This window comes from Cydia pomonella, chromosome 2, assembly GCF_033807575.1.
Source record: "Cydia pomonella isolate Wapato2018A chromosome 2, ilCydPomo1, whole genome shotgun sequence".
NCBI lineage: Eukaryota > Metazoa > Arthropoda > Insecta > Lepidoptera > Tortricidae > Cydia > Cydia pomonella.
Genome location: NC_084704.1, coordinates 13,782,275 through 13,791,311, shown reverse-complemented (window position 1 = coordinate 13,791,311; position 9,037 = coordinate 13,782,275).

Sequence of the window (9,037 nt, the reverse complement as noted above, 5' to 3'; positions counted from 1 at the left end):
TTTATTTTTATTTCATTGAATAGTTAAAAATATACCTAATCAAAATCGCTTAATCAAAGGATAGAAACGAGATGTCGATTCGATACATCGAAAAAAAAAACAAATATTGTAATCGAAAAGTCTAGTTCTTGGGCCAAGTGGGGTCAGTATCATTTGAAAAGATCTTAAGTTGTACATTCCAATATATATTTTTTTACATTTACATTTGATTTATGATTTTCATGAAGGATAGTATAAAAAATAATATGTATATAATATTCTATTGTTACTGACAAAACTATTACTTATTCTATTGTTGGCCAAATATATACACACCTTTGTCAACATAGGAATACTCGTAATAAGGATGTACCTATTTATTTCGATACGATGGCCGCTTAAATTAACGCTGATTGTACAATAAACACTCACAATGTAAGACATTTTATTAGAAGGTGGTGCTTAATTTAATATTCTTCATATTCGTTATAACTCTTTTTGCCTCTCAAGGCGTCAAATCCTGTGCTAGTGGCAATTCTTTCCGTTGCGGCTTTTTTACTTCTAAAACTGTTGTTTTCTTCCTCTATTTCTGGCATGGGTATCTCTACTTCAATGGTTGGCAATGTGCCTAATAATTGAGCTAGTCGATCACGATCATATAATTTGTAAACTATAATGGGTGCCTTATAGGTCCTAGCTCTCAAAGACTCAGCGTCATTATATAGTTGGGTAGGCATCAAACGATCAAGATCATTGTAGCCTTTTACTGCGGAAAAGCCTGTATTTTGATAGGCTTCTTGCTTTAATATGTCCGGGTCTTCGAGGTCGGAAACCTGTGTTCCCAGATGCCGCTGGAAACCATGAGTTGCTCCGGCAATGTTTAGTTGGCTGAAGTGCACGCACACGATGGCAAACAGACATAAGAGGCCTGTGTTCATGGTGTCCCTGCAACAATGAACATTATTGAGACGCTTGTAGAAATAAGTACCCTAGGTAGATACGAGTTTTTTAGTAGTATAGGTGAGGACTATTTTGTCGTGGCACAAGTATAACAAAATAAAAACGTTCTATCCAACAAGATCCCCTATCCCTCCCTCGGGGAATACTGGTTAACTCGGAAGTTCATCAGAATCCCCTGAACGCAGATTCGTAATGTAAGCCTTATACCTACACACTTAAGTATTATAAAACAAAAAAAAATAATAAGTTTATTGGGCATAGGGCGAAACATAACTTATTATTTTGATAGGTTTTCTAACCATTCGCATAATTTCCCACTATATTTATTTTCTGAAGACAGAAAATACCCAACGGTTGTTACCTAACTTTTAAGTGTTTTTTTCATTTCCTGTCTATTTTTTTAACTGTATGGTGCACAATAAAGAATATTTACTTACTTAATTAAAATAGATAGGTGTGATGACGAGCGAAGCAAGGAGGAGTGGGTTAGGTGAACCGCGAGCAAAACAGTGCGCGAAGTTGAGCGAACGAAGTCAGCGTGCCGCGGCAGCGCCAGGACCGACTGTACGATATTGATTTACAAAAATCAACTATATGTGTCTTGTATATTATAACAAGAAAATAGATTCAAATTATACGATAGAGAAAGCCTCTCAGGAAAATAAGCTAGTGCAAAATAAATATATTGGGAAAATATGATAAAAATCATCCATTCTGAACAGGACTTCTCGAAGACATTTACACCTGGCATGTCTTCTCTTTGGCGTTATAAACAAAAAATCGCCGGAATATCTCTTTTCTAAGATTAATATTTCATCCTCGCACACCCGACACGGCACTAGAACTACTCGGCGTTGTCTCCTAGAAATGTACCCACATAGAACGGTTGCTTTTACCTGTTGTATCCGATATCTCGCAACCAAATGCTGTAATGATATCCCCCCACCTGTAAGACGGCTGAAAAGTAAGCAAACTTTTAAACATAACTTTATAAAGTTATTATTTGCAAAATTAAAATCGTGGATACCAAACGGCTTTTTGGTTGCGGATTTCAGGATATAATAGGTACTTCAGAGGATTTCTTTATAAATACGTCTATCAACGGGGAAGCGTGAATAATAATTATAATAAATGAGGCACAGTGGATTAAAAGAAAATCGAGTATGAAAATTAAAAGTTTCACTCCCCACTAATACCGTCACACCACTAATATAAATTTCCATGCAAATAGCGAAATGCTTTTTATTGAAAAGATTTTTCAAGTTTGCAAAAATAAGATAAATAAATCACAAGCACAGCCTAAAAAATAATAATTGATAGATGTAAAAAAAGAAACAATTTTTTTGAAAAATTACGATTATACAACTTGAAAATTTTTGTTAATTTTTGGGGTTCCGTACCTGAATTTCAGGAACGCGGTTTATTTCGGGAAAGCCCCCTATCGAGTTGAAATTATAGTTTCTTGAAGCTGTGGGAAAATCAAACTTCTAAGTTGACGTAAAAAAAAGAATATATAGGGTATTCTGTGGATCTAAAACTATGAAATTTGGCAAGTAATATCGTCTTATACTAAAAATATCTGAAAACTATACATTTGTAATTATAATTGTATGGGTTTTTGTTAATAATTTGACATCCAATATTCAAGTAAACAATTCATCTGGTAACCCTAGCTGTAGTAATAATAATAATCTTAATTTAATTCCTAGAAATAATTGTATAGGTGACCTAATCTTATAGTATATTTTTTCAAACTTTTTATAATAATTATGTGCCTTCGGCGGGCTAGTCCGACTCGCACTTGTCCGATTTTTTTAGTTTCTACCTGATCTTAAGTAGTGTCAAAGAAGCTGTAAATTACCAACCATACTTTAAATAAGGTAATAAATAGATACGTTAAGGAGATAACAGTTTTGAATACAGTCCTTCGGTACAGTCAGCAGCAGAAGTAGCTAATAAGGAGAGGTGCTCAAAATGATCTACAAACGCTATTATTATTTTAAAAATAAAATTGTATTCAGTTACACCTTATACGTTTATCTACTGCTGAGTGAACATTATAATTATAAGTATACTTGTTTATAATACTCACTTCTTACAGTAAAAAGCTCTCTTAAACCGTAGATCGTACCTAGTCCTTAATCCAATATGTAGCAGTGATTCAACATAGCACCTAAGCGGTAAGCGCGTTTAGGGCTCATGCGCATGAAACGGGTTGCTTGAACACTGAGAGACGTCCAAATCTCTTTGATGACCACGACTGACTGAATGCTTGCAGCTAGAAGAACTGCCACGTAACAGATAAGAGCCATTTTATATGAGTCAAATTAGTGATGGGCGCCGCACCGAGTACCTTCGGCACGCCGCCGCCGCCGGCGCATCTCTACCCCACCTGTACCCGGTGTGACGCCGAGTATAGTCGTTAGATTTGTAACTGGCCCTCAACGGCTTATCAATTGTCTATTGTTAACTAAAACCTGCAAAAAAAGGGTCGAATAATTATAATAGGCACCTGAGCGCGGGCTAGTCTAACGCTCAAAAAACCAGTGTAGATGTGCTCTCCGATAACACGCCTTTGTTACGCATATCGAGGACACATTTTAGGCTGGTTCGGTAGCGTTCGACTCGCCGGCACTCAGTAACTGTATAGGGACCACACAAGAACATGCAAATTATTTTTCCATTTGTTCATTTTGAATCTTATTTCAATTACCATAGGAGTGGTTAAAGTGACCGGGCCCCTTTTTTTGCAGGTAGTGGCACGCGCCGTTTTAGTTAACAATGGACAATGGATAAGACGTTGAGGGCCAGCTACGAATCTAACGACTATAACCAGTGCTACCTAAAAAACATGCAAGCGAATGTTATTCCACCGTTTTTTTGTTGTTTTGTAATGTGACACTTTGTTTTTCGAGCACTTAAGAGGCAACAGGAGTGGTAATTTCTCCATACAAACGTACTCGACTGTTTCCTCCGTGGTTTTGTAAGCTAGAGCAATTATTTTTTCAACACAAATCATTATTCTTAATATTTGTGTCGGGCTGTTTTGCTTTTTTGTTATTTTTTTTTTCTTAAGGCGCTAGTGTACTTCAAATATTCGCAAAAACAGCCTAATTTAATAGGCCGCAAAGAGACGCATGGTATTCAAAACTGACATCAATTAGCCTAAAAAACAGTCCGACACAGATAATTTCATTACCATTTAGATCTCAAAATTTCGTTACATTGGGTTAAGTTTTGGAGGAGGAAACAGTGGGGTATGAAACATCGTTTTTTGAGATTTTTACGCCGAATTTTTCGCCTAATCTGGCGTTGTCCTTATTGCACTAGTTTAGAAGCCGCTACCGTTAGCAAGACGTATATATTCAAATATTTAAATCCCAGCTCCCGTATCCTCTTAAGATCAATCCGAATACATTAGCAAATATTGCGCAAATTAGTCGAAAGCACTCGAAGGAGACGACTTTTAGTGTCATTTTGCTCTAATTGGCTAGGTTTATAGCTGCCTCTAAGTAATCCATTCACAAACACTTTTTGTGGCTTTTCTAGGGCCCTATCCTAGGTTGCTAAGGAAAATAAATGCGAGTTTGGGGGGTACAGGTGATATAATTAAGAGAAAAAAAGGACACCCTTATTGCATACAATTCATTCTAGCCGCTTAGGTAATACAGCCAAGGTTACGCCGCCGCTAAGTTAATGTCATCGGCACGCCGCCGCCGCAAACCTAAGGATCGGCGCCCATCCCTTTAAATATCCCGCATAAAATTAATTATGGTAATAATTAGCAGGTTGATGCGCCTGTGAATGCTTGATAGTGCGAGTGGGTGGAAAGTATACAAAATGGTATGTAGTGGGTTGTAATGTTCTTTTCATACCATTTTTAGATTCCATAAGAACCCTCATAAAGAAAGGACGCAACGCACAAGGACCCGCCTGTTCCTGTATAGTCTCTATCGCATATATATGCGGGTCAATGTACAATATTTCTCGTGCTACGCGTCCTTTCTTTAGTTTCGCAATATCTTGTCTGCCAGGCCGCAGCTTACGTACTACTTCTACTCATAATACCTATTAAGTGTTGACGCCAACAAATTGGCAAAATACAAATTTCATTACTTCGTACATGAACAGTCATCTGCAATAATATGTTACACAACGAAAGCCGCAAAAATATCTGACATGATCTTATTTATTTTGCAGAGCCATAAGAGTGTGTCACATATTTTTACGGCCTTAGAAGAGTAACATATATATTGCAGGTGACTGAATCTACCATTGTCAGCATCACCAAATATTGGTACATTCAAGATTATTTAGATGCAGCTATGGTGTTAATCTTTAAACAACTGTGTGCCACGTTATTTTTTTTTGCAAATTTATCATAAAAATTTTCCCTGTATTTGTAGTATAACAAAGAGCATATAATCACTACGTAGTATAAGTCCGTAAGTTTTGACGACCAGTTTGGCCTAGTGGGTAGTGACCCTGTCTACGACGCCGATCGTCCCAGGTTCAAATCCTGGTAAGGGCATTTATTCGTGTGATGAGCTTGGATATTTGTTCCTGAGTCATGGGTGTTTTCTATGTATTTAAGTATTTATAAATATTTATATATTGTATATATCGTTGTCTAAGTACCCTCAACACAAGCCTTATTGAGCTTACTGTGGGACTTAGTCAATTTGTGTACTAATGTTCTATAATATTTATTATTTATTTATTTATTTATTTAAGTCCATATTACTTGCCAAATTTCATGGTTCTAGGTCAACTGGAAGTACCTATTTTGAGTCCCTTGAGAGTGACAAAATATACGTATTTTACGGCATCTTTTTTTGCGTTAACTTAGTAGTTTGATCATTTCACAGCTTCAAGAGACTGTATATATTATGGTTTTAATTTCAACTCGATACCCCACGCGTTCCCGAGACAAAAGGTCCTGACAGACAGACGGACGGACGGACAACAAGGTGATCCTATTAGGGCTCCGTTTTATCCCGTGGAACCAGAGGTAAAAAACGTTAAAAACACATTTCTTAAATTTATTTTTTTAATTAAGCCCAACCTATCGAGACTTGAAGGAACTCTAATAAGGACTATTATTCGACGCTAGATGTATAAAATAAACATACTATGAATAAAAAACACCGGCTAAGGCCAAGTGCGACTCGGTCTCGCTCCTCAAGAATTCCATAATACATCTCCCAGTTTTTTTTGTAATTTTTTAAATATACTAATTAATTTACTCGGTACTTTTTTGTTCAAACGCTATTGCACTATTTATCTTTAAAATATTAATACCTATAATCGGGGCTCTCACAAGGAACCCTCATATGATATAGTTTGCAAAACTTTTATTATATATTCATTTAAATGAATATGTCTACCAAATTTTAACTCAATGGGTCCACAAGTTTTGAAGCCAAATGGTTTCATTTTTTTCCTTTTCAGATGAGGAACCTTAATAACAATGTAAATACTTACATAGTTACAATTATTTCGGACTATCATCATTACATTTCATATTGAAACCAAACTATTATAAATAACTATTTTTTATTTATTAAATATGGCCTTTATTATGCTTAATCTAATATAATTTATATAATTATTTTACATAATGACATTAATGACTAAATAATGCTACAAAATAAGCACAACTGTGTAGGATGTAAGTATAGGTATTAACTGTTATACGTATTTATACAATTTAATAGGTCCTACCTACCTTACCTACCTTTACCTTACCTTACCTTTCTTATCTCTAAAATTATGTTTCGCACATGTAGTGTCATGTTTTTAGTAATGTATTTTTATTTATTTTATTGTGATGGTTCAAAGGGCGGTAAAAAACAGGTTGGTGTGTTTTACTTCGTTTTTTTAGCATTAGAAAGAAGGTAAGCGATCTTACGAGTATGTGTTCTTTTTTTTAAACACTTTTAGAGACCGCTTTCCCGCATAGATACAGTATAAGGAAGGTGTCTTTTTAGACCCAGTAGTTCAACTTCAAACATTTTATAATTGTCGTTCGAAATTTAAAATCTCGGACTCAGCGGTTGTTTCCATCTACAAATCTTAGGGATGAATTGTATCCCAATAAATTGTTTTGGATTATAAGAACATATTAAACTACTTTTAGGGGACCTGTAATGACCATATTTTTGTAAATATTTAATTAAAAATATTTTTTGGCACACGTCACCTGACCAAAATTAAAACGTTTTTGAAGTTTCTGATGACGTCACAACTCTCGGATTGACACTGTTGACAGTTAGGCGATAAACAACAAATGACAAATGTCAGTTGACAGTTCGTCTCTACTACGTGTGTCAAACCGTAAACTGTGACGTCACACAATTTTCAAAAAGCGTTTTGGGCGCGAAAGCATCTGTCAAAATATATTTTGTTAATTTAACATATTTAAAGCCGTTTTTAGTATAAAAGTTGAATTTTAGGCCAACTTTTAGTTAATATAGAACGTAATACAAGCGTTTCAAAAAATTGGAAACAACCCTATTCCAGTACAAACAGAATGGTAGAGTAATGTCTATAATAGGCACCTTTATCATTATACAAGTTTTTACACAAATATTGACAATATATTTGAGGGCATAATTAGTATCATATTCTGACAAGGAAAAAGTAAAAAGAAATATTTTAGCGTCAATTCAAAAACCCGACTGAAGCGCCACCTGCCGAGTCTAGAAGAAAAAATAAATCATAAAAAATGTTTTAGGAATAAAGATAAAAATATAACTTATTCATATTTTTTGCTCGCCGGCGACGGTCCGCCCGGGCGTAAAAAACATGCTTAAATCTGTCGGGTCGTCACTTGTTTTTACTGGAGATCTGCACATTTTTTTGTTCGAAGTTGGACTACACGTTATAAATCGGTGTACACTGGCATAGTAGCGCTGTGTAAACGATTTTGAATGTTGCCATACAAATTTTTACGATATTCGATAATATCCCGTATACGGGAAAAACGAACGCCTAGCCTCATAGAAGAAGAATATTCCAAGACTATAACATTATTTTTTTATTGCAATAAAATGTCTTCTTATGAACTAATAGCTCTATTTTATTAATCAAGGGAGACTAAAATAACTCTTAAATATATTTTCTTGTTTTTTATATTGTGATTTTCTAAGAAGTTTCACGTTTCACAGTTTCAAGTCCACTCAAAAAAACTATTCGTACCAGGTACAAACTATCAACCCCTTTTAACTACTAAGAGAATGAATTATCATAAATGTTGAAATAGCTTTTCTTCATTTCTAATATTGTGTCTCTACAAAGTTTCAAGTTCCTCGCTCAAAAAATATTCGTAGCAGATACAAAATTTACATCCCTATGTTACTCCCTTTAGGGATGAGCTTTCAAGAATACTTATTTTTTTTTCTTAATTTCTAATTTTGTGTTAAATCACGAAGTTTCGCTTAATTTAAAAAAAGTCGTTCCTGATTCATACTTTTAACCTCTTATCAACCCCCGTAGTGAATGAATATTCATACACGCTAAAATTACTTTTCTTTCATTATAATATTATTTATTTCTTAAAAGATTCAGAGCTTTTTATATGATAACCAATTTCAACCCCTTTATAACCCCCTTAAAGGAAGAATTTTCAATAACTTAGATATTATCTATATGATGCCTGCCTGCCTTTTTACAAAGTTACAAGTCCTCCACTGCAAAAAATGCGATCCCAATTTAAACTTTCAATCCTTTTTTTAACCGCCTTCGGGAATGAGTTTTTAAAGACAGGAGATAAATTTTCTTGTATTTTAATTAAATACATTTAAACTATTATTAGCATAGTAAAATTGTATATCTGTCCTACCTTCTTCAACTTTATGTGTATAAGTAACTTGTGGATAACGTTGTTGGCTGTACATAAAAACAACACTTATAATGTAACACCATTTGTAGATTGTATTTGTATAGTTGTTTGTTATCCCTTAAAAACAATAAAATAAAATAAAAAATAAAATACCGTTTTAAAAAGTTTTACGTTCCTAAAGCTTAAAATTAATTTTCCACCCCATACAAACTTTCTTAATTCCCTTAGGGGATGAATTATCAAAAACGCTCAAAT